The 27,081-nt window shown below is 45.5% G+C and overlaps 1 protein-coding gene across 2 annotated transcripts in view; it reads right to left on the bottom strand.

Moving 5' to 3' along the window:
* Positions 1-27,081, bottom strand: part of TENM4 (teneurin transmembrane protein 4) — an 813,415-nt gene that overhangs the window by 255,188 nt on the left and 531,146 nt on the right. The gene's annotated exons all lie outside the window — the stretch shown is intronic.

Genomic DNA, 27,081 nt, shown 5'->3' with positions numbered 1-27,081 from the left:
AAATTAAATAGAAAATGAAAACGAATTCTTGGGCTCTACCCTAGACTTACTGAATCATGAATCCTTGAGTTGGGCCCAGCAATCTGATTTCACAAATCTGCAGGTGATTTTGATGGATGCTAAAATTTGGGAACCACTAATTATATACAGCAAATGAAACAAACAAGGTAAAATATATAGTTTACTGAGATGGTGATAAGTCTGAGAACACATAAAGCCAGGAAGGGGCCTAAGGCTCGTATATGTGGGGGTAATGGTGAAATTTTAGACAGACTTTTGAAATTTTAGGCTAGGTAGTCAGTGATGGACTCAGGGAGAAGGTGAACTTTGAGTAAAGGGAGTAAGCCTAATAAAAAAAATCACATGGAATATACTGAAAACCACCATTAATATTAACTGAGCATTTACTATATGCCAGGCACTATTTAGAACATTTTACATGTTTAAATTCTAATCCTCACAGCCCAATACAGAGCAGGTACTGTTTTTATCCCCATTTTACAGAGGGAATCAGAATATCTCATTTATTCCCTGCAATTACTCAATAGATATTATCACCAAATTTATAGATGAATAACTTAAGAGCAGGCAAGTAAAGTGTCCAAGAGCACATGGCTAAGTGGATGCTATTGAAAAAGACATGAAGTAAAGTTCTTAATAATGCCACAGAAGAGGCAAGTTTGAGAGGTACTACCCTCTACCTAAGCTCTGCTCACAGACAGCTGAAGATATGGGGTCAGAGGGGGGAAAGAAGTCAGGAAACTTATTTCATCCTAGATTCTGCTACGTATTAACCACATGACCGTTATTATGGACTGCATGTTTGTGTTCCCCCAGTATTCATATGTTGAAGTCCCACCCCTGAATGTGGTGGTATTTAGCAGTGGGGTCTTTAGGAGGTAATTAGGTACAGGTGAGGACCTAAGGGTAGAATCCTCATGATGAATTTAGTGCCTTTATAAGAGACCAGAGACTTAGCTCCCTCTCCTTGCACTATTTGAAAATACAGTATGTCTGCAGACTGGAAGAGGGCCCCATCGGACACCAAATCTACTGGCTACTTGATCTTGGGACTTCTCAGCCTCCAGAACTGTGAGAAATAAATATTTTTTGTTTAAACCACCCAGGCTAAGGTACTATGTCATAGCAGTCCATGCTAAAACAGAAATTGGTGTTGAGAGGTGTGGTGATACTATAACAAATATCTAAAAATGTGGAAGCAGTTTTGGAACTGGGTAATGGGTCAAGTCTGGAAGAATTTTGAGATGCATGCTAGAAAAAGCTTAGATTGCCACAAAGAGACTGTTAAACTAATTCTGGTGAGAGCTCAAAACAAAGTGGCGAGCTATGGAGAAAGCTTCCGTCTTCTTGGAGAATACACAAACATTTATGTACAAAATATTGATAGAAATAAAGACATTAAGGGCAATTCTAATGAGGCCTCAGACAAATGGGGATTGTGTTAGTAGACAATGGAGAAAAGGTGACCCCTATTATAAAGTAACTGAGCCGTGTTTATGTTCTAGTGTTTTGTGGAAGGCAGAAGTTGTAGGCAATGAAACTAGATATTAAACTGAGGAGATTTCTAAGCCAAGCATTGAAGGTGAGGCCTGGTTCTTTTTGACTGCTCATAGTAAAATACAAGAAGAGAGAAATGAATTAAAGAAGGAATTGATATGCAAAACAAAAACATAAAAACATAACATAAAGATCTGAAAAATTCTCAGCCTGTCCACATGAAAAAAAAAAAAAAGAGAGAGAGAGAGAAAGGATGTATGGAAGAAAACACCAAGGAGGTAGTTGATCAGCCATTTGATAAGGTGATTAATATGGGTTTAAATGGACTAAACAGCCACCCCAGAAGGAACAATGCCAGTGTGAAGTGAAGGGGACGGAGATAAAAGGACAGCTGGTGAACTCTTCAGATTCCATAAGACAGGATGATGAAGCGATTAGGCGGCAAACATGCACTATTCTTCAAGAAAAGGAAGGACTAACTTGAAGGTGACTCAGAGATTATCAGGGCTGCTGTCATGGTTTCAACAGGCCTAAGACTAAGACAGTCTTTGTCACTTAAACTCTTTGAGCTTCAGTTTTCTGTAAAATGGGGATGAGCTTATTCAGGGAATCACAGAGCTACAGTGATATCCAGTGAAGCAACTGATGGGAAGGAAATATTTCTAAAGTTCACAGTTTACACAGGATTCCTCTTCAATAGTTCTCCACGAGAATCCTGTATTTCCCGGAGGAGACCGAGAGTCAGTGAGTACAGGATCCAGTATTCCACAGCCTCCACTCTTGCTTGGCTCTGGAGACCACTTTCTGGAGATCATCAAGCTCAGCTAAGAGTGAGACACTATCACTGTTATGGCTATTTTTAGTGGAAGATGTATCACTTTCTGCTTTTGAGGTAAATCTGGTGGGGATGTTAAGAAGGATAGGGACAGGAAAGAAAAAAAGAAATAAAGAAACCAATTTGAGCAATCACTCCCTTCTTCTAAATTGTTACCATCAGGATGAGGCCCACATGGGGTCCACCAAGTCTTCAAAATTTGATCCACACCTCTCATTCCAGCCTCACCTCCCATCAGCTCCCTCCCCATAACCTCTATACCAGCCGCACTTTTCCACAGAGGAGGAGAGATTTGCTGAGGCAGCTCATTGGCTGAAACCTCAAATCCAATGAGGACGGTACTCAGCAACTCCACAGGATGTGATCGGTACTTCCCGAAGATGTGCCGTGCTGTGGTCCTGGTCCAGAAGGGAGCCGGCAGAACGCCCCCTGGTGGGAGGGGAGAGAACCTGGGAGCCCGCAGAGCAGGCAGAGGATCCCACTCAGAGGGCAGTCAGCCTTAGACTCGGCAGGAGGCAGGGATGTGCTGGGTCATTTGTTTTGTCTAGCTATCCTCAGGCAGCACTTTATTGGCCACATTTAGAGCCTGGGACAGAAGCCAGCAGCAGAAGTGGCCTTCTGGGATGAGAGTGTCCCCTGCTACCCGTGGCCCTTCAGTGGCTGGCTGCAGTCCAGGGAGAAGGACTGGACCACTACTACTGTCCAGTGGTTATCAGGAGGCTGCAGACAAGAGTCCCCTCTGGCCCCACACTAGGAGTCAACCTCCTCATGATATTTTAACCAACTGACATTCATAGTTTCTGCCATGAGCCCTTACTATGTGTACTTTCACAGCCTTTAACTCTTCTAATGCTCACAACAACCCCTAGGGGGCAATATTCTTATCATTCCCATTTTACAGATGAGGAAGTTGAGGTTTACAAAACTAGTGAGTGGTCCTTATTAATCCAAAGCCTGAATTCTGTCTACCAAACTATGATGCCTTTGCGTAAGTACAGATATCTGCTTGACTGTCTTAGTCCATGGCCAAAGGAAGGAAAAGATCCTCAGTACAGACAACAAGCGTCTGAGGTCTGGTTCAGGACCGGGTTGGTTCAGGACCAGGTTGCCTGAAAGCCTACAGACATTTGCCTTGTGACTAAAGGGAATGCCAGTCTCTGGCTTGATAGGAGTCCTGAAATATTTTATTTTTATTTTTTATTTTCCTTAAGTGAGAAAGTGGAGAGGCAGAGAGACAGACTCCCGTATGCACCTGACTGGGATCTACCTGGCATGCCCACTAGGTGGCAATGCTCTGCCCATCTGGGGCATTGCTCTGTTGCAGCCAGAGCCATTCTAGCACCCAGAGGCCATGAAGCCATCCTCAGCGCCCAGGGCCAACTTTGCTTCAATGGAGCCTTGGCTGCGGGAGGGGAAGAGAGAGATAGAGAGAAAAAAGAGGGGGAAGGGTGGAGAAGCAGATGGGCGCTTCTCCTGTGTGCTCTGACTGGGAATCAAAACTGGGAATTCCACATGCCAGGTCGACACTCTACCACTGAGCCAACTGGTCAGGGCCTGAAATGATATTTTAACTATAAGACCATTGGTCACAGATCTAAACACCACCCTTCTAAAAGGAAATTCTCCTAGGGGACAAAAAAGTTCCTGGTCCAAATACTCTTTATTTTTTGAAGCTCAGCTCAGTTGCACACCCTTCAGAAAGCCTTCCTTGACTTATGCTCCCTAAAGTTCTTTCTTCCTCCATTGAATACTGACAGCAGGTAGCCTGGTTCGCTCACCTTTTCCTTCTCCCCCAGAGTCTGCATGCTCTGATATGTGTAAAAATTTCCATCCCCTCTGTGCTGGTGGTCACAGGTTCCAGAATTGAGCAGATGTTTCACATAGGTTTACCAAGTGAATGGTTCATGTGAATGGCCTGGGCAGTCTGTCCAGGACGATAGAGTGTAGCTGTGTTTGCAAAATATGATAGCAGGCCACCCTGGACTCTCGAGACCAGGGCACTATGCTGGCCTTGACTTACTTGCCTGGAGTCAGAGTTCCAGATGCTTCAGCTTAGTTCTTTGTTTTCCTTCCCTCACCCCTTTCATTCCGAGAATGCTTGGAAAGGGGCCTTGATGTTTCTAGGTTCCCAGGGGAAAGGCTCTGTGTTTTAGGATTCAACTCAGCAATGGAAACTCACCCAACCCAAGAGAGACATGACTTTCTCATGGAGCAAATGTTTCCTCTGGTCTGAATGGAGTCTCCTTTCTGCTTGTATGGCCAGGAGGGAGGACGAAGGGGAGAGGCTAGAAAGGCCTTCTTTTCTCCCCTTCTTCCTCCCCAGTTTATACTCCCATCTTCACAGGGAAACTCCGAACAACCTGTTCCCCCATTCAGCATGTACTGAAGGCCTATTCTGTGCCAGCTCCTGTGAACCAGTTGCTGGGAATAACAACAGTGAACAAGCTAGAGATAGTCCAAACAAGAAACTCTCTCTGGTTTCTACTCACTAGCTGGGTGGCCTCCAGTAACTCACCTCACCTCCCTGGTCTCTGGTCTGTGTACCTGTGAAAGTGCGTACACATTCCTATGCCACTGCTTTCTGGATGATGAAAAGCGATGTCCTTTGCTCAAGTGCCAAGTACACAGTAGGCTACTGTGCCATGAGGCCCATGTGCCATTCATCTCTATATTCCCAGCAAATATTTGCAGAATGGGGGAGAGAACAGCACATGAGGTACGTAGACTTCTTGCCTGTACAAGCAATGGCTTCTCTCCTGCTACCTGAGAGTAAGCATTGGTATGTTGCAAAGCTGTGCTGTAAATTCCAGTTTGCAGATACAGCCACCAAGTTTATCTCTGAATCAAGCCCAAACATCAGTCATTTTACTGTTATATCGGACACCTCTGTCAGTAAAGGCCTCTTGCTTGTTTGAGTTTTACAAGGCTGCTTTCCCAGGAAGGTTCTTCTACCCCTACAAGTTGTTGAGTATATTTGCAGTTGCTGGTTCCCTCCAACACCTCAGACATTTTTCGTTTTATATGCACAAACATCCTAAAGACTGAATCCTCCAGGCTGCATTTCCCTGAACCAAGATCAGAGTGAGGATTCCTCAGAGCACTGGGCAGAGCAGTAGGTAATAGAAAAAGATGGCGGGAGACCTGGGCACCTGGTTTCAGATAATCCTGGGTTCAGGTTTTGGCTCTGACACTTATAAGCTGTGTGACCTTGATCAAGTTACTTAACTTCTCTGGAGCTCCGATTTTCTTATCACTAAGTGGGAATAGTGCCCACCTTACAGAATTGTTATGAGAAGTAAATGAGAATGTATGCAAGGTGCTTAGCACAGTGCCTGGAATACAGCAATTTTTAAATTATTCCTTCCATGGTTGTGATAAAGTCATGCTGACTGAATAAGTTGTAAAGTGTTAAATCATCACCATGATGGTCACTCTAATGCAGTGGTTCTCAAAATGTGCACCTAGAAGATTTCCAGGTGCACCCTATGGTATTCCAGGAAAAAAAATGTGCCTGTTGGGGACCAAAAAAACCAACAAGGTTTTTGGAGTTTAGATTTTTGGGGGACAGAGGTGTGGGGAATTGGCTGTAAACTGACAGTCTGCCCAACCCTCCACTTCACTTGCCTGGTTAGGTTGCAAAAGGCTGTTAAGCTGTGGTGCTGGATTGTTTACACTACCCCCCATGTTCCCCAGAAAGACTGGAGGCAAGTTTCTTCTATCCTTTATTTGGTGTAAAGTTAAGATGATATGTATGGTGGGGGTTTTGGATTGATGATTAAGCATAAGGAATTGTCTCTTGAAGCCTTTTGGATTTCTATAAAAGAAGAATATGTCGCAATATCTAAAAAAGCTTTGGGTCTGACCTGTGGTGGCGCAGTGGATAAAGCGTCAACCTGGAAACGCTGAGGTTGCTGGTTTAAAACACTGGCTTGCCTGGTCAAGACACATATGGGGAGTTGATGCTTCCTGCTCCTCCTCCCTTCTCTCTCTCTCTCTCTAATGAATAAATAAAAAAGCTTTGAACATTTTACTGCAATTTCCAACATCCTATTTATGTGAATTAGGATTTTCTACCCTCAACACAATTAAGAGTAAAAAGAGAGGAATTCTTCAATGTATTGACGAGAAAATGAGAGTTTGCCTTTCAAATATATGTCCAAACATTGAAGAAATCGCTAGGACACATCAGGCTCATGTTTCTCATAAACACAAGAATAAAAAAACTTAACACATTCACGCCGGGACCTGCTGAATTTACTAAACCTTACTAAGAATGTATCTAGATATATAAAAAGATAACTTTTTTGTCATTTTAAAAAATTTTTAACCCCTCTTTTTTATGTATTCTAAAAAGCATAACAAAAAATATAACATAAAAATGTATTTTAATGTCAGAATAAATTTAATTTTGTCGTATTTATTTTGTTTACCATAAAAGCACGCTTGGACTTTATATTTTTTTCTTTAATATTTGACTTCATTATTATAACATATTTCTCAGAAATTTGTATATATGATAGTGTGTCTACAATTATTTTTAGGATTTTTTTTTTGTATTTTTCTCAAGTTGGAAACGGGGAGAGACAGTCAGACAGACTCCTGCATGCGCCCGACCAGGATCCACCCGGCACGCCCACCAGGGGGCGATGCTCTGCCCACCAGGGGGCAATGCTCTGCCCATCTGGGGCGTCGATCTGTTGCAACCAGAGCCATTCTAGCGCCTGAGGCAGAGGCCACAGAGCCATCCTCAGTGCCCAGGCCAACTTTGCTCCAATGGAGCCTCGGCTGCGGGAGGGGAAGAGAGAGACAGAGAAGAAGGAGAGGGGGAGGGGTGGAGAAGCAGATGGGCGCCTCTCCTGTGTGCCCTGAAGGCCTCTCTCTCAAAAGGCTGGGAATTGAACCCAGGACTCCTGCACGCCAGGCCGACACTCTACCACTGAGCCAACCAGCCAGGTCCTACAATTATTTGTAGGATTTTAAATGCGCCCCGACTTTATAAAGTTTGAGAACCACTGCTCTAATGCCTTGACAACAGGGGTTCCAAAGCAAGAAACCTTGAGAGAGAAACAGCAGGAAAATTTTGAACAGAAATATGGTATCCTTTTATTGCAGTCGAATTCACTCTGGACAACCTGCTGGCTCCCAGGAGCCCTGGTCTCAGGAAGGTGCCTCTCGCTCAACATGCAGATCAGAAGCAAAGTGTATGGCTGCAGCTTGCCACTCAGAACTGAACACGTAGGGTCTCTGTGTCCTCTTCAAATTGAGAGCCCCTTTCTGCATTAGATAACTATGTCAGAACAAACCAAGGTACAGCTCTGTCGTGGGTTCAAGATGCACCCTAAGGAGAAGGCCCATGAGGGGTTCAATCAGTCAGCAATATTAAACAACTCTCTGTTGTGTGCAGGGACTTGAGTTTTCAGATGAAGATGAGTCCTAACCTTGACAAATTACCAGTGTCTGGGGAACAGATGTTAGAGAGAGGTATAAGAGCAGACTTGGGGGATTGCAGACCTAGGCTCAACCTTGGTTCTATCTCTTGACAAGCTACATGATTTCGGGAAAGTCACCAACTTCTCTGAGTCTCTAATTCCTCACCTATAAATTGAGCATATAATAGTGACATAAAAAAGAAAGAGGCAGAAGAGGGGCTATAGAGACCTAGAGATGAGACAAGTAAGGTTCTTGACTTTGAACTGCTCACAGTCTAATAAAGATAGTAGATATTCCAATAAATACCAATGCAAAATGGTAATTATAATGAAGTTATAATAGTTAGCATTTATTGAGGACTGCTATGTGACCAGCTCTACTATTTAATCCTTTAACCTCTTTAAAGAAGGTGCTATTGTTATTTTCCATTTTGTAGATGGGGAAACTGAGGCACAGAAAGGCTAAGCATTTTGCCCAAGATTACAAAACCATTAAGCAATGGAGCCAGAATTTGAACTTAGGCAGTCTGGTTCCAGAGTCCATGCTGTAAATGAACCATTCTTCTTTACACATACGAAGTACATCAACACAGGTAAAGTGCTTATGTTAATGCCTGTCACGGAGAGGGCACTTGACGAGTGTCAGCTACTGTGATCCTTGTTAGCCCACAGAACAGCCCCACGGAGCTCCAGGGAGCACAGAGGTGGCTGCCAGACTGACTGGGGGGTCAGGGCAGGCTGCCTGAGAAGTGACATGTGACTGTCTAAAGGGCATTTTAGACAGAGGAAGATGCGAGGTTGGGTGAGGATCCAGAGAGAGAGAGAGAGAGAGAGAGAGAGAGAGAGAGAGAGAGAGAAGGAAAGGGGGAGAGAGAGGCCTTCAGGGGCACTTCTGTAAGTAGTGTGATGGATATGAGGGGCAGTGGCAGGGGAGGTGGACATGCTGGGGGCAGGCCTGGGTGGTGGGTCCCTGGAGGTACCAAGCAAAAGAACTTTGCCAGGTGGGTGAGCGGGTCCCCTGATGGGCTTTGAGCAAGGGAGCATTTGAGGAGTATTCCTGGTGGACATGCTGAGCATGACCCAGGCAGCGGCAGACTACAAGCAGGCCCCGGACTGACTACAGACGTCTGACTGCTAGAAAGATTCCAGCGGACTATGTTGTTATTCTTTTTTAAGAGTACATTTATGAGAAAAAGGCATAAACTTCCAGAACTTTGGCTCAGGCAAAGAATTCGAATGAGTCAACAGTCCTGCGATCTAAGGCCAGGACTGGCTCCAAAAGGGGGTGCCAGGCTGGGTGCCCCTCACCCAACCCTGAAAAACAGCCAGCAGGCGCCCGAAGGTCTCCTTGCTTTGCAGTTAACAATGACCCCGGCGTGCACTGCAGTCATTAATCGGGCCCTAAAGATGGTCAGATATGAAAGATGACGGTATTTAATTATCATAGAACACAAAACTCCAGCTGCCGGAGAATGCCAAGAGAAAGAGTGATTTGGCTTCCATTAAAATGCCATCGACCACCACTGACTCGGGACGGTGATGCAGCGGTGCTGAGGGCTTAGCTAATGAACCTTGGCCTACACGACCAATTTAGAGAGGCCAGAAGGCTCTTTGTCACCAGTCCACAGCCAGAACCTGATGCTCTGACTTTTCCGTTTCAGTCCTGCCTCCTTTAAGCTGTACCATCTCAGACAATTGATTTCACCTCTGCGTTTTAGCTTCATCACCTGTCAAACGTGTACAAAAGCACCTGGCAAACTGTAGGGTTCTGTCCAGTGCTTCCAGGTAACTATCGCCATCATTATTACTGCTTCAGCCCAGCATGAATAAAAGCAGTGCAGTCCGAAACGGAACCACTGGGTCTGAGCATGAGGCTAGGGGTTGAACGAACTTTCTGTAGTTTTTTCTCTGCCCATTGAGTTCCTCTCTGAACAAATGCTTTCTGTTCACTTTAATGGCTGCTCTGTTCATTCTGTGTCATGGCCAGCATGCAGGGATTCTACATGGTGCTCGTCCTGAAACCTGGGATGGACTCACGGGGAGGGAGGTAGACTGTGGGGCTCCCCAAGGCTCCCTTCTAGTCTTGATGGGGAGTGAAAAAAGAGAGCCTGAGGTCACAGTATGGCTGCGTCCGCTTCCTCCTCCATTTAGTCAGGGCAGACCTTTGGGAGAACACCCAGACTACTAATGTGCTTTGTATTTGAGCAATAGGGGTGAGGAGATAATCGTTTTAATGCAAAGACCTCACTGTAAGGTTACAGAGGTTTTCAAACAAGCGTGTCTGGAAACATGGAAGGGGGTGTTTTCTGGTTGTTACAATGACTGGGAACAGGCATTGACAGGAGGGGCCCGGGACACCAGCCACTTGCGCCACATGGGACCCTATGATGCCCAGGGGCATGCAGTCCAGTTCGCAGTAGATTTTATTGTTTGCCTCCCCCACACCACCCCCAGTTTCAGGTCACTCTCTGCCCTTCTCTGTCCTAGGAGGCTGACCCCTAAGGGGTCACCTGGGCTCCCTTGCTCTAGACCAGTGGTCAGCAAACCCATTAGTCAACAGAGCCAAATATCAACAGTATAATGAGTGAAATTTCTTTTTGAGAGCCAAATTTTTTAAACTTAAACTATATAGGTAGGTACACTCCTTATTGAGATAGTGCCCACATGTGGTATTTTGTGGAAGAGCCACACTCAAGGGGCCAAAGGGCCACCAGGGCTCTAGACCTTCCAGACACAGTTGGCTGCTCGCTGGCACTGCAGGACACTGAGGGGGGAAGGGGAGGCTGACAGGACCCCTGGCCACCCTCTGCAGCCCCACCCCTGCGGTCCTGTTGCGGGCACTAGCTGCATCTCTGAAGGCTGCACCAGCTCAGAGTGGTCTGGGAAGCTCCCAGGAATAGCAAGAACTTGAACTGAGTGCTGAACTAAGGACAGGACGGAGTGTACAAAGGGAGGGGGCGGGGAAGGCATTCTAGGCAGGGCGCTAGGATGAATAAAGGCCCACAGGCTGAGATAAGGGCCTCATAAGGAGCAGGGGTGGACAAGGCTGGAGCCTATCTTCAAGAGCCTGGAGTGCAGGCTTGCGAGCCTGGAGCCAGAGGAGCCAGCTGGGCTCAGCCCAACTTCCAGCCTTTTAAAGCCAAGTGCTGGAGCACTCATTCATGTGAGTGAGCGAGAATCCCCAGGCTTTATTAAAATGCACATAGGATTCCTCATCTAGCAATGAATGTTCTCCTAAGGTGGGCATGGGGGAGAGGGGCACCCTGATGTCTGTGACTGAACAGTGGAGGGAAGAGCAAAGTGTCAGAGTCTCTATCAAAGAAGGGTAATCAACATTGCTCTCTGGTCCCAGGGTCATGGTAATTTACAAAGTAAGCCAAGAGCATCAAAATGTATCTGTCTGAAGCACTGTGCATGAACAACTTGGCCAGGCCACCATCTGAACCTAAAACGACCTCTCAACATATAGTCACCCAAACTTCATTCTTGTTCTTGTCCCTATCACCAAGTGCTGTGTGACATTGGGCAAGGCACTTAACCTATCTGACTCTGTTTTGATAACTGATAGATAGGAAGAAGAGGTGGTGGGAGTCCAATCCTATTCTAAAATCAAGACCTGGAATGTTTATTAATGAACCTCTGCTTGCAAAAGATACACACTGCAAGTTATGTACTGGGTTGTGCTGTGTGACTGGGCACAAAGAAGGCATGGGAGAAAGGCGTTACGGCGGTTCCTCCATCCCTTCCTGCTTCCGTTCCTTTCATAAAGGTCACTATAGTTGGCCTCATGCTTGACACTGGACACAGAGATGGATTAGACAACGTCTCTACCTGTAAAGTCTGAACAGATTGTTTGGAGAAGGCCAGCTGCAGCCACAGGGGTGGGTCTTTGTGGGTACATGGCTTTCCCCCAACTTAAAGCTCTGTCCACCTCAGGGAAGAACTTGTCCTAGAAAAGCTTTTTGGTTGTTATGTAAGTTTTCCTTCTTTCCACTGTTATCTTCTTACCCTTTTCAAAAATGGTCTGACCCATAAACTGCTCGGTCAAGTCCCAGATCAACAAAGAAACAGAGCTGACAGGTGAGGGAGGAGTGTGTGTGTGTGTGTGTGTGCGCGCGCGCACGCGCGCACACGTGGGGGTGGAATTCAGTTCAACAGGAGTGTTGGAGCAGATAAGCAGTTCATGGAAACGCAGTGGCTGCATTCATAGAGGTAAAATACTAAGAACAAGGGAGGTGACGGTCATGCTGGGCTGATTAGCTGGAGTGGGTCCAGAGGAGGGACACCTGAATTGTGGGTTATCCCACCATTGTAGAGGTTGATCCACCCCCGAGGTCTCTGGGGCTAGTTATTGATGTCCCTGGCTTCTGTGGGTGGTGAAGGGTTTAGAAACTGTGTACCTGTAGTGGCAGGCATAGGACCAATGCTGTTAGCCTGGAAACACGTGGAAAGAAGAAGGGATAAGGAAGGGCTTAAAGAAGAGTGTGTGTCTAGGAGTCTAGGTGAATGTTTTATGATTTTATGATTAGCTTTCCAAGTCTTGTTGCTTATGCCACATAATCCATAGCTCGGAAATTAAACATCCAAGTATGTGGTACAGTCGTAGTCTTACATGGCAGAACTGTTCCTAGCTTTCCTGTTAATTCACTCTGCGTCCTTGGGAATATATTCCTCAGGGAATTTCCTGGAAGGAAGATGATAGGCAGACACTACTGTTGCCTTCAAACAGCTAAAGGGAAGGAGAAGGGGCTTAGGGGAAAGAATCAGGACCAAGGCCAGGAAGTTACTTGGAGCTCCCAGCAGTTGAATTTAAGGACTCCTTCCTGTCAAGTCTACAAGGGGCTGCCTCCCCAAACAGTGAGCTCCCTGTCAATGAAGCAGAGGCTTAAATAGCTAGCCTCAACCTCCGCCCTGAACTTCAAGCCTCTGACCTTGTAACGAAATATATACAGAGCTAACCTTAATGCATCTCTGCTCCCAGTCCCCAATTCTGTCCCCTCTCCTCGGCTCCAGATAGCAACATCACTGCCAGAACCACCTACTCAGTCCATCACACCAGACCTCTGGGAGTCACCATGGCCTCCTTCCTCTTTTTCACGTTCAACAACTTAATGATGATTACCATGTACTCTAGATTCCACCTTCCAAGTCTCCGTGGGATCCTCACTGCTCTCACTGTCACTATCTGAGCTCAGGCTCTCATCCATGGACATCTAGGACAGTGTCACAGGCCACAGACTCACCCCCCTCCAATTCATCTGTCATCCATCAGCAGGAGTGAGCTTCCTAAAAGAAAACGATCATGTCACTCCCCTGCAATAAAGCCTTCAGTGGCTCCCCACTGCCCCGCTGGACGAGATCTGGCCTGAGCCCACGGCTCCAGGGCAGCTCCCACAGCTCTCCACTCCTCTCTTTAAAATGGTGCCAAGGTTAACAGGCCAATTATATGCCACTCCTGAAGCTGCTCACTGCTTGTCTCCTATCCATGGGTTTGCATGTGCTGTTTTTCTTCTCTGTGGATGGTTTCTTCACTCCTTTACCTGGTTAGCTCAGATCCAGGAAGCTTTCTCTAAGCCCCACCCACAGTTTTGGTGAGAGGCTCCTCCTTTCAACTCTTCTGGCCCCCCTGCCTCACTCTGAGTTATCCTCATTTGCTGACCTATCTCTCTTCTACCACACTGTGCACTCCAAGGGCAGACATCTTATCTTAACATGTCACCGGCAGTGAGGCTAGAAGCAGGTGACTCTTTTCTTCGGGGTACATGGCAAGCTCTTTTACCCGGTACCATCACTGATTCTTGAGGGGCATGGTGTAATCTGGACATGCTGGGCACCCTGATCTTTCTTTTTAAACTTGACTTGATGATCTCCAAACTGAACAGGTTAGATGGAGGTGGGCATAAACTATATTTTTATCAACAGTTAAAGATGCCATAAAAAAAATCAAGACTATGAATCTCAAGGCTTCCACAAGCAACAGTCTACTTTGTTGAAACAGATATCAGCATTGAAGTTCAGGCCAGTTTATCAGGTCATTTTTCCTAAATCTACCCACCGCCCACCATTGCATGGACCCTGCAGGAGGCTCAGTACCAGCACATGGAAAGGTGACTTCCCATCCATCATGTCCATGTGTCTCCCCTACACGTTATATCCATCAATAATTTTGAAGAAACTGCTTTCTCTCAGAAGAAACACCAACGTCCTGGAATGGAAGTGACAGGTGGCTAGAACCCACATAGCACTATTGCGCGGTGGATAAGTGCCATTACTCAGGCTCAAGCTGCCTTGGGCTCAAATCCTACCTCTTCCACTTACACACTGGCCACACTACAAATCGTTTCTGGTCTCCAGTTTCATGTCATGAACCTCATTCAAACAGCACAGTGGCCAGGAGGGTGAGTGCTGTGTCAGAAGAAACTGTGTTTGAAACCAGGCTCCACCATTTACTAGCTCTGTGGCTCTGGATAAATCTAGACTCTGAAAGCCTTTATTTCTTGATCTGTAAAATGGGGATAATGGTGCCATCTACCTCTTGGTGTTGTTTCAGGAATTTAGTGAGACAATGCATGTAGAATCCTTAACACAGTGACTGGCAAATACATAAGACTCAGATGACATTAAGCATCAATTCATTCTATCGCTTCTTAGAATTATACCTAATTACACTGCCCTAGAGCTGTAGGGTCTCCAAGGGCAGAGATCATACCCGTCCTTTCCCAGTGCTTGGTCTTCCTTGTACCTTCAGTTGTTTTTCCTTAAAGGCTACTAAGCTAATAAAGGCGTATTGAATGAAACTAAATAGAGCCCTGTCCATGCAAGATCTTTAGGTCAGGGAACCAGGAAGTTGTTGGGGGAAAGATAATTAATATTTATTGACATATGACTGTAAGCAGAGCTCTTATAAAGGTTTCCACATTTCGTCTTCAGAGCAACACTGTAAGTAAGGTAGGTCTTAATTTCCCCATTTTACAGAAAAGAAAACTAAGCCTCATAAACCTACTCATGTCTTTGTTTACAACATTTTTTTTCAACGATGGAATATTTGAGGCCCTAGCATTTGGGCCAACTTTATTCAATGTAAACATCTATCAATTTTTTAAAAATTGATTTGAAAACCAAAATACAAAAACAAGAAACCTGGCTCTGGCTGGGTTGCTCTACTGGTTACAGCACAGTCTGGACTCGTCAAGGCTACAGGTTGGATCCCTGGTCAGGGCACTTACAAGAATCCACCAATGAATGCATAAGTAAGGGGAATAACAAATCGAAGTCTCTCTCTCTCTCTCTCTTTCCCTCTCTCACTCTCTTCCTTCTTCTCCCTCTAAAATAAATAAATAAAATTAAAATAAAAAAGAAACCTGCTCATGGCCATATGACTAGGAAATGATAAAAGCAAGGCCCAATACAGATCTCTCTGCTCTTTCTCCTCCTGCTGACTCCTAGAAGCAAAAGAAGAAAACAATAAATTCTGAAGTACTTAAGCTAAGCGGGTATATTCAGCAATTAAATGCAAAAACCTCTTTGTATTTTAATGAGAGAACAACAATCCTATCAATAGTTTTGGGGACCACAAAAAGCTTTGTTTGATAACACACTGTGGTAACACCCCTGAGAAGTAGGTGTCGTTACCTCCTTTTACACAGGAGGAAACTGAGGCTCTGTAAGTCTGGGTGGCTGGCTGAGGTGGCAGAGCCCTTAAGCAGACTCCAAGCCTAGACTCTGCCGAAGGATTTCCACGCAAACGCCGTCTCTCTCACCAAAGAGCACCCATCCGACCCCAGCGAGGCAGCACAGAGGCCTCTGCTCAAGTGTTCTTTACTTTCTTCCTCCAGCCATAAAAGGCCCCTCTTAGGGGTAAAGACAGAAAGCATCCAACTCATTATACAGATCAGAGAGATGCTTTTCATCATTTATGACATGACCACATGTGAGTTTTCCTTCTGATACAAGCTCAGGAGATCTTAGGCAGGTGTTCCATCCATCAGTGTCCGTAAATCAAGTCATACTAGAAACAGATAAAAGGCATTTGTCCTCCTGAAGTCCTCTGCAAAGTGTCCAGCTCAATCCCCAGGTCACAGAAATGTAATCATAGTACTAATAACGGCCTCAAAGTATTGAAGCCTTACTGGGCGGCTAGGTATTCTGCTAAGCAATTTAATGCACTTTGTTGCCATTTCATCTACCTGAGTCCCCTGAGGCAGGTGTAAGAGGAACACAATGCCGTGTATTAGGAGTGCCTCCCCAGCGCCAGGCAGCCTGGGTCTGAATCCTGGCTCTGGTCACTTCCTAGCTGGCTGGCTTGCACTTGCTACTCGGCCCCTCTTGAGCCACACTTTCCCGACTTCAGATATGGAGATGATAGTCATGGGGTGGGGAGGATTAATGTAAAGTGCCTAACAATGCATGACACATAGCAAGTACTCACTAAACGCTATTTTTATCTCCATTTCACAGATGAGGAAACTGGCTCAGAGACACAATTTGCTCATGTTCCATAGCTACTCTGTGCCAAGACTAAAATTCAAGTGTGTCTAACTTCAATTCCCATGCTCTTGCTTGACCTGTGATGGCACAGTGGATAAAGCATTGACCTGGAATGCTGAGGACACTGGTTTGAAATCCTGTACTTGTCTAGTCAAGCCACATATAGGAATTGATGCTTCTTGCTCCTTCCTGCTTCTCTCTCTCTCTCTGCTCTCTAAAGTAAATAAAATCTTTTAAAAATCTTCCGATGATCTTAACGGTGATGACATACTTTCCACCCTTCACCTCGTCCTAGTACACAATAGGTGCTCCATAAATGGTATTATTATTATATTCAGACTTGTCAATGCCTGTTTAAGCGCTGTGCTCCCGAGTCAGTGCTCTGTCAGCTCCTGCCTCTTCTCTCGCCATGGGCGGCGTCCAGAGCAAGTCCCTGCAACAAGGGCACAGGTGGCACTAACTTTATTTCAATGCAAAAAATGTACAGCCTGTGGGCGCCACCTGGGCTCACTCCCCAAGTTAATTCTTTTCTCTCAGCTGTGGAATATTTTATTTTTCCAATTTCAAAATCTACTTATGTTAAAAGAGAGAGAGAGAGAGAGAGAGAGAGAGAGAGAGAGAAAGAAATGCAATCAGCCCAGCTCAGGTTTGCGAAACAAATAATACATCCAGCATAGAACCTTAATCAAACAGTTATATTCATAACCACAGCGATCACTGCTCCGCTTAATTTATACAGCCTGGGGCCTCCTAAAGTAAGTGTCTCCTGACGATATAGGAGGCAAGCACAGGCTCAGCGACACTCCAGAAGGGGTGTAGATCTCCAGGCCTGGCATCTTGATGAATCTGCAGCAAACCTGCCGTTGGAGGCATCTCCCCTAAGAATTCTACCCACACCCGAATGTCATATTACATTTTCTTTTTCTTTTTTTAAAAGAAGGAAAGGGAAGAAGTAAACTTTTGCCTGATGCTTCCTTTGTTTTCTGGAACAAATAAAGTAGAAAGGCCATGCTTCCTTAGTAATGTCCTGGAAAGGACAAGCGCTTCAGAGTCTGGTTGACATGGGTTTGAATCCCGACTCTGCCACTCACTAGCTGTGTGACCCAGACAGAGTACTCGACTTCTCTGAGAGCATCTATAAAATGGAGATGATATCACCTATTCACAGGCTGAAGATGGAGAGAACAGTGAGCTTCCTACAGGACCATGAACTTTGCATTCCCAATGCCTAGTACAAGTGCCACTTTATTGTAAGTCTAATACAAATGTTTATTGACTATGCCTACAATCACCTTGTGCATCATTTACTGAGTGATTACTATGTGTCAGGAACTGTGCTAAACTCTTCTAATGAGTGATTTAAATTTAAAATAAAAAGAAATTGATTCAGAGAGAGGAAGGGAGGGAGAGAGAGAGAAGGGGGAGGGGGGGAGAGAGAGCAAGACATTGATTTGTTCCATTTATTTATTCATTCACTGGTTGATTCTTATATGTGCCCTGACTAGAATGGAACCCACAGTCTTGGCACATTGGGATGACACTCCAACTAACCAAGCTATCCAGCTGCATGATCTTACTTTATCCTAAAAGCAACCATGTAATACACATATTATTAACCCCTTTCCAGCTTTGAGATAACTGAGGCTCTGAGAAGTTAGGAGACTTGTCCAGAAAAACACCACTCCTAAGAGGGAGAGCTATCTGGTGTCCAAGGTCACAGAGGCAGAGCCAGAATTCGCACCTGGGATCCGGTCCCGCCCCTCCTCCCACAGCACCACCCAACTTCCCCGACGGCAGACTGCAGGTTCTCAAGCATAGGCCCCTTTCTTTCTCCTTTTGACCTCTCTCATGTTTTGGGATTCCCTGAAGGCAACTCAGAAATCAGGGTAATACTAAAAAAAAATAGAAATCAGGGTAATACTTTAGGATATTTAGAGGGATTTTATTGTCATTTCCAGCCAACATCTGTTAAACTTTTGCTATGGGCTGTGTTTGTGTTAGTTACTGTGGCTTCCCAGGTTCTAGACTAAATAGATGAAATGAAAGTGAGAAATCTCCTGACTGAGGGAAGGGAAGGTGCCCACCCAGGTGCCCATGTGGGTTTGACTTGGCCTACTTATGCCCTGCCCATTAACCTCAGCTGGCAGGGTGGGAGTTCTGGACCCTGGTTCCAGCCCTTCCAGGATCTGTCACATAGTCCAGTCACCCCCACCTGGCTGGATCTCATTCCCTTCCTGTGTAAAAGGAGAGTGTTAGACCTGATTCGTTTTCTCAGCAAGTATTTATCAGTTATTTTCAAATTCTTCACTCCTAGAATCCTATTAATAATTCTCCTCTAATTACCCTATGTTTTTTGTTTCTCACAAGCTATATGCATTAACTAATCATCCATTGTCTTCCCAGTTGTTGATAAAATACATGTAAAATAAATGATCAGCCTGACCAGGCAGTGACGCAGTGGATAGTGTCAGACTGGGACGCAGAAGACCCAGGTTCAAAACCCCAAGGTCACCGGTTTGAGCGCGGGCTCATCTGGCTTGATCACAGGCTCACCAGCTTGAGCAAGGAGTCACTGGCTTGAGTGTGGGATCATAGACATGACCCCATGGTCACTGGCTTGAGCCCAAAGGTCTCTGGCTTGAAGCCCAAGGTCACTGGCTTGAGCAAAGGGACACTCACTCTGCTGTAGCCCCCCAGTCAAGACACATATGAGAAAGCAATCACTGAATAATTAAGGAGCTGCAATGAAGAATCAATGCCTCTCATCTCTCTCCTTTCCTGTCTGTCCCTATCTGTCCCTCTCTCTGACTCTCTCTGTTTCTGTCAAAAAAAAAGATCAGAATTTCTGATAGGACCAAGAGAATTGAGTGAATGGATCCCTAGCACCTGGCGCACTTCTGACATGAAATAGGCCCTGTATTTACTAAATGCAGTAAATGGATGGTGTTTTAGATTAAGCAGAAGAGCACTAAATGGTGGGAAAATGTGGAGTCAGAAAGACTTGGATCTAAATTCCAGCTTTCCCATTTACAAGCTGTTTGATCTTGGATAGGTCACTTAAATCTCAGCATAACTTTCCCATCTATGAAAGGAAGACAATTAAATGTATCTTGAAGGGTCATTGTAAAGTTGAACAATAATATTAACAATAAAAAATAATGGTAGCTAAGACATATATAGTGCACATTACGTGTCAGGCACTAGTCTAAATACTTCACATATATTAACCCATCTTCATAATAACTTATAAGGTAGTTACTATTATTATTCCTGTTTCATAGATGGGGAGACTGAGGTACAAGAAAGCTATCATATAACTTGCCCAAGGACCAAATTGCACAATGGAGACAAGATCCCAACTGAGGCAGTCTGGCTCCAAAGTCTGTTTTCTTACCCTTGCACTGTATTGCCTGGGCAGGTCATGCAAAGCGCCCAGCACTTGGCAGAGTACCTTCCAAGCTTAGTAAGCGGAAGCTCCAATGGCTGGCTGTGCAGCCTTCCTGCCAGGTGAGAGCATGTATTTTTCGGCTGGGTTTTCACAATATGGTAATTACTCATAGTACCCCTAGATTTACTTGATCTCTAATGGCTCAGAAACCACAGTTAGGATTGATTATGCAGTGTTGTCAGAGATTGGCTCTGCTGGTGACTGTACCCGAGGACCTTAGTGATGGGAGGGAAAATGAGGCAAATGCTGTCCATTCAGTCTCTTTTTCTGAAAGACATGGCAGGATTCCTCTTGCTCAAGGCTGTTTCTTTCCATTATGTCTTTGCTTCCTCTGTAGTGTATGTATGTGGCTTGTGTGTGTGTGGCATTTCTTCTTCTTCTTCTTCTTCTTTTTTATTAAGTGAGAAGTGAGGAGGCGGAGAGACAGACTCCTGCATGTGACCCGACTCATATCCACTTGGCAAGCCCACTGGGTGATGCTCTGCCCATCTAGGGCCGCTGCTCTGTTGCTCAGCAACAGAGCTATTTTAGCAACTGAAGTGAGGCCATGGAGCCATCCTCAGTGCTCAGGGCCAACTTACTTAAACCATTCCATTCTAGCCTGGCTGCAGGGGGGGAAGAGAGAGAGAGAGAGAGAGAGAGAGAGAGAGAGAGAGAGAGAAGAGGGAAGGAGAGGGGTGGAGAAGCATATGGTCATTTCTCCTGTGTGCCCTGCCCAGGAATTGAACCCACTTCACACACCAGGCTGATACTCTACCACTGAGCCAACTGGCCAAGGCACATTTCTTCTGATAATAAGAATTCTCTCTTATTTGGGGGATCCCTATTCTCAACCTATGAATTTGGATGGAACTGGCTTTGGGGTGGCCAATGAGAGTACCCCTTCCTCTCTGGTCAGCATGTTGGATTCAGGCAAGGGACACATGACCCCAGTCAAGTCAGTCAGAATCAATCCCAGGATTTTGCTGGTGGTGTGGGGAAAGAGTCATTCTTCCCCGGGGTTTACAGAGCCAGTAGCCTATAATCCTGGAGGGGCTCCTCTGTGATCAGATGGGAATATCGTATTTTTCGCTCTATAAGACGCACTTGACCATAAGACACACCTAGGGTTTTAAGGGGGAAAATAAGAAAAAAAATATTCTGAACCAAATAGTGTGTTAAAATATTTAATAAAATATTATATATTTTTGCTCCATAAGATGCACTGGCATTTTCCCCTCCATTTTTTTGGGGGGGGAGTGCATTTTATGGAGCAAAAAATACGGTGCCTGCATGAGAATGAGTCGGAAACAAAGAAACAACGTCAAGAGATGGAGAAAGAGGTACATGAAGACTTTATTTCAGTGCCTGGATCTGACTGCAATGATGGGAAAATGCTCTCCTGGATTTTTTAGTTATATCACCCAATTTTCTTTTCTTCAAACAAACAAACAAAAATAAAATAAAACAAACAAACAATAAAAACAGTTATAGCTGGGAGCTGGCTAACCCAGTGGTTTTCAGCCACCAGTTTGTAGACCAGTGCTGGTCTGCAGGAGTTAGCCACCCTGATGTTGTATGAAGATTACACCCACTCCCATGGCTTACTCAGCTTACAGCCCCTTTTGTAGCCCCCTCTTCAATTCATGAGGCTGAAACTCAACTGAGAGACTACAATACCACAACAAAGCTCTTCCACACCCTTCAGCTAGGCCTGGCCATACTCCACTTCGGCCCCGTGAACCTTAAATCACAAGGTATCTGCACTTGCATGCCCAGTACACTAATGTGTGTGCATGCACACACCCTCCACTGACTGTGAGCCCCTTGAGGTAACTTCGTCACCTCCATGTACCTTGTACTCAGTCCAATGCCTGCCAAATGTTTAGGTGCATATGCTCTGACATCACCAACATTTAAGCAAATGCTCACAAACATCCTCTCTAATGAAAAAAGAATGCTCCATTACTAAACAGAATGACCATTTTTACCTCAGAAGAAAATGTCTCGTAATGATCTCTGGATATTAAATAATAAGTGAACGCCCCCTTCCAGGTGGCAAACTGTGACCCGTGTGGAAATGGGAGCAGCAGCAGTGCTGAGCCTGGAGGCAGGAAGCCCACCAGGTCACAGCACCACAGCTCGGTGTCTTGTGTAAGTTCTCCTCCTCCCGCTGCATTACTCATGGACATTGTTACTAATCACACTTACATTGATTCTTTTTCTCCCCGAGGACCGACTACCTCATCCCTTGCTAATCTAATGACTGAAATTAGGTGAAAGCAGCCATCTGATACATGCTAGGCATCACCCCAGAAGGGAAGTCATCAAAGAAGATGTTACCAAAAAAAACAAGAAATCTTTTAAAGTCTCCATGCCCTTAACTGCCCATGCAAATCAGGCAGAATAAGTCCAAATGAAAAGAAATACGCTAGAGGCTGTGGCCATTACTCACGACCCTTCCTGTGGCGGGTCAACCAGAGAGGCATCTTTGTGATGGTCTGTCTTCCCTCATCAGCATATGCTGAGGCTTTTGTGTGACAGGCACTGTGCTAGGCACTGTGAAGTTTTATCATCCTCATCCTCACAAATGAGGAAACTGAGGTTTGGAGAAGGAGGTTACTCAGTTAGTGGTGGATTCAGACCTAGGACTAGCTGGGCTCTACAAGCACAGGCTCTTTCCATGTCTCCCCAGGATCTTCACCTCTCACCCAACCCCAGCCATTGGCATTGTACATTAAATGGATTGAGCAAAGCAGGGGACAGCCAGCCCTGTCAACACTGGCATGTGTGCAGTGTGTTGAATCCCCTCTGCAGCTTGGCATTACTTAGCCTCAGTGAAGAATGGGGGAGATGCCTGGGTCTGTCCTATCCGTACATCACTTGACATTGTGACCCAGCAGCTGAAGTCTACCCAGGGATTGCCATGTCACAGTGACCATGTCCAATGACAAGTAGACTATGCCCAAAGGGCCTTCAGATATACATCTCTGTTTCCTCCTCTCTAGAACTCAAAGTAGCATTTAGGAATACTTCTAAATGTCAAAAGCCTCCATAAAGATAGATAGAGTCTGACTGCTTTCTTCACACACACGGGAGGGCAGAGCTATAATTACAGACACTCCCTCTCTGGTCCTTTGTGTTTGCCTTGTCTGAGCCCATCTGTGCTGTATAGCAGGGCTGTAACCTCCACTGTCAGGCGCTGCAGGCAGGCTCCCAGGGGACCACGGCTCTCCCAGTAGACTGACGGCGAAGGGCTGGAAATGAAAGGCCTGGGGCCACGGCAGAGAGAGAGAGGTGTCAGTCCTGAAAAGCCTGATATTTGATTGGCAGCTCACAGCCATTTTTGTTCTGGGCCCATCACTGGACTGAGATTTCACACTGCCTACTTCACTCGTGGCCTCAGACTTAGTCAGGATCATGAGCACTCCCTGAGGGCCCTCAGCCTACAGACCCTTTCCTTCTCTGACCTCCAACTACAGGCTCAAGTCAACCAAATCTAACTGGTACCTCCTGTGCAGAAGGCCTTGTGACAGACACAGGGCTAGGGAGTGACAGGCATGAATACCTTCCCTGCCATCAAGGCACAGAGCCTCCTGGGGGAGACAGGCTGGGGGACAATCACTATACCCAGAGGAGATATGGAACTGCAGGCATGCAGTGTGTACATGAGCAGCGACGGAGGTGGAAGGGAGGCTCTCTTGAAAAATTGAGAGAAAGCACATAGGAGAAGGCAACGAATGCCTCCCAGATGAGAACAAGCAGCAGGCGCTCTGCAGAACGGGTCCATACCTGGTCTCGGGGGATTTTTGGAGGCCTTGAAGGATGGGTAGAATTCAATGAACATGGATAAAATACGCAGGGACAGCTTAAGTAATGGCAGGCACGCAAGCAGAAAAAGAAGGGAGTGTTGTCTGTACCATACAAAAGCCAATTAATTAAGTCCTGTCCTGATGATACCCTTATGATGCCAGTTCTTGCCACTTAACTCTCCCTGGGTTTCTGCCCAGCATCTCCAGCGAGGCCCACATGTCTACACGCTTCTTTAAATCTCTGTTTCTCCCCAGAGTCCACATAGTGCTCTGCTTGGAACAATAGCTGACTCAACTGTTTCCGACGAAACGAGGACTGCATTCCTCCATGATCAAAGAACTCTGATTGCACTGACTCGAGAGAATACCGTTTCTGAATAGTTTATCCAAAGGCAGGTTTTCATCAAAAAGAAAATCCTTTGCGTGGTGACACAAAGGCTAGACATAAGTGAATAAAACAGTGTGGAAATCCTGGTCAGCTGTGTCAAATGGTTGATCATAGTTCAGCTGGTATCCTAACCCCAAGGGCCTAGAACTTTAGCTATTGGGAAGTTAAACAAAAATGTTCCCTATGTACAAAATATAAACAGCAGCACTAGGAAGGTTCAGGAAGGAGGTAGAAAAGTCTCAGGATCAATGTCAGAGGAAGCAAGGGAGGAGGTGGCACGCAGAGTGACCGAGCGATGCCTGGCACAGAGCCGGCAGCCCGCGTCCTCAGCATCACCACCATCCTTACCGCTGTTCCTCGGACCAGAGGCATCAATCAGCTCAGCTGAGAACTTCTTTCAGTGCCTGGCATATAACAGATGCTTGACCAAAAAAAAAGTTTAAGGAAGGAATTCTCTAAAAAAATGCTAAAGAAAGAAAGGGTTGGTCTTTGCTCTCGAATGGAAGACACAGTAGTAAACACTTAAAAACTAAAGGCCTGGCCTGTGGTTGTGCAGTGGACGGAGCGTCAACCTGGGGTGCTGAGGTCGCCAGTTCAAAACCCTGGGCTTGCCTGGTCAGGGCACTTCCAACGAGGAACAAGCAAGCAATGAACAACTAACTAAAGTGAAGCAACTAGGAGTTGATACCTCTCATCACTCCCCCCCCACTGCTCTCCTCTTTCTGTAAAATCAGTTAGTAAAATTAAAACAAAAACAAAACAAGCAGAAACTAAGGGCAGGCAGCATGATGTGGTCAGGGCTAGCTTCATGGGTGCTGCAGTCACACAGGGTCCCTCACTCAGAGGACCTTCTACTTGATTTGCTGCGCTGCTGCCATCTTAAAATTCTTTAAAAACTCTGGCACTGCATCCCACAAGGTATGTAACCTGTCCTGGATACAGGAAAGAACTTTGCTACCCAACTGCCATTCTCCCTTTTTCCCAACAAGTAGTAAGAGAGTGGTCTGGGGCTGTAGTTGGCAAACTCATTAGTCAACAGAGCCAAATATCAACAGTTCAACGACTGAAATTTCTTTTGAGAGTCGAATTTTTTAAACTTAAACTATTTACATTCCTTATCGAGGTAGTGCCCACATGTGGTATTTTGTGGAAGAGCCACACTCAAGGGGCCAAAGAGCCACAAGTGGCTCGCGAGCCGCGGTTTGCCGACCCGGGGTCTGGGGAACTGATAACCACTCCCAGTGCCTGAGTGATCTGAGGGGGGCATCCCTTGGGCCAAGGAAGAGTTCAGGAATGAGCATGTGACAAAGTTCTGTCCAATGAACCTCGAGGAGAGGTTTGCTGGAAGTTTCTTGAAAAACTCCTCTTTGTTTTAATACCTGGCAATGGCAAGCCAGTCTCTCTCACCCATTAAATTAATAAGAAGTAGTATGTCTACTACACTGCTACCAGCAGCAGCCCTACAGCTACAAGGGGGAACCAGCATACCAATGATAGGGCAGGGACATGGAGTGAAGCTGGGTTTTTGCTTTTTTGGTTTTCTTTTTTTTGTGTGTGGGAGAGACAGAGAGAGTCAGAGAGAGGGACAGACAGGAAGGGAGAGAGATGAGAAACATCAATTCTTCGTTGCAGTTCCTTAGTTGTTCATTGATTGCTTTCTCATATGTGCCTTGACTGGGGGGCTACAGCAGACCGAGTGACCCCTTGCTCAAGCCAGCGACCTTGGGCTCAAGCTGGTGAGCCCTAGCTCAAACCAGATGAGCTTGCGTGCTCCAGCTGGCGACCTCTGGGTCTCAAACCTGGGTACTTCAGCATCCCAGTCCAACGCTCTATCCACTGCACCACCGCCTGGTCAGGCTGAATCTGGGTTCTTGATGATACTGTTGGTCCCTGGAGCAGCCAACCCAAATACCCTACCTTTGAGCTCCCTTTTATGTGACACAATATATGTCCCAATACTTGGCATTTTCTGTAAATTACAGCCTAAAGTATCTTAACTGACATTGAATCGACCAACTTTGTTTTAAATCCCCATTCTGCCACTTACCAACAGTATGCCTTTGGGCAAGCCCCACTTTTTCTCCTCCATTGGAAAATGAGGGCAAGTAATCACCTTTTATAAGACTGTAGTGAAGATCAGAGGAGGTAATGCTTGCGAAGATGCTAGGACAGTGCCTGGCACTTAGCAGGGGCTCGATCAGAGATAGGTATGATGATGATGATAATGTCTGGACCTAATAGATGGCTATATCTACCACTGCATTTCCTGGGGATGAGGTGGTTATGTGTTCCTAAATTTCCCAACTGTAAATAAAAGCAGCAGGAGCCTTTTTAAAAATATATATATATTTTGTATAAATAGCAATGTATAAATATACTAATAAAAAGTAAATAACTTGATAAGCAAATTCAATCACTTTGCACATTAGAGAGGCAGTTGGTGAGTTAGTTGCTCAAAAATCCAGCCATTCCCTGGTAGCTCCTCGCAGCAGGGGTTCTTCTTCACAAATGCCAGTCACAGGGTTCCCCTACACAGGCTAATGATGGCCAACCTGTGGTTTTGCAGAATTAAAAATGATTTCATAACCATTGCCATTGATACAAGCCCAAGTTTCTATTTTTATTTGGGTAACCTTCTGAATCTTAATTCTTACTCTGTGTTCTTTGTTCTTTTCAAAAATTTCAGCCTGTCTCTCTTTCTCCCCCAACAAAACAAAACAAAAAGTACCAACTGAGATGTGTGTGATTTCAGCTTAAGGGCTACACTTTGGGTGTAGCATAAATTCTCACTCATTGGTGATGGGTGATGCACAAATTCTATCCATCAGCATTTTAGCTATTTTTACTTGTTTAAAATGTGGGGGTCAGGGGTTGTGGGAAGGAGTAATTTTCCTGTTGCCCACAACTGAGAGCACTTTGTGGCTGGGCAGTTGCAAGTGAATCTTGGGAAATTCTAATTGCAAGCAGCCAGATAGATGATTTTTATCCTTCCTTAAAATGTATAGATATTTGTGGGGAAGGAAAACGCAGGAGACCTGGGGTCTATTAGCAACCGGACAAACACCTATCCAAGTGAGAGAGCTGCCTAAAGATAGCACCAGCTATGGTGGAAATATGGCAAGGATACGGATGCTTTCAAACACACTTCCATGTCAGTTTGGAAACTGTTTTCAGGAAGTTCTCTC

This window comes from Saccopteryx bilineata, chromosome 1 (assembly GCF_036850765.1).
Source record: "Saccopteryx bilineata isolate mSacBil1 chromosome 1, mSacBil1_pri_phased_curated, whole genome shotgun sequence".
In the NCBI taxonomy this organism is placed as follows: domain Eukaryota; kingdom Metazoa; phylum Chordata; class Mammalia; order Chiroptera; family Emballonuridae; genus Saccopteryx; species Saccopteryx bilineata.
Note: the sequence above shows the minus strand (reverse complement) of the source record. Positions and strands in the feature narration are given on the sequence as shown.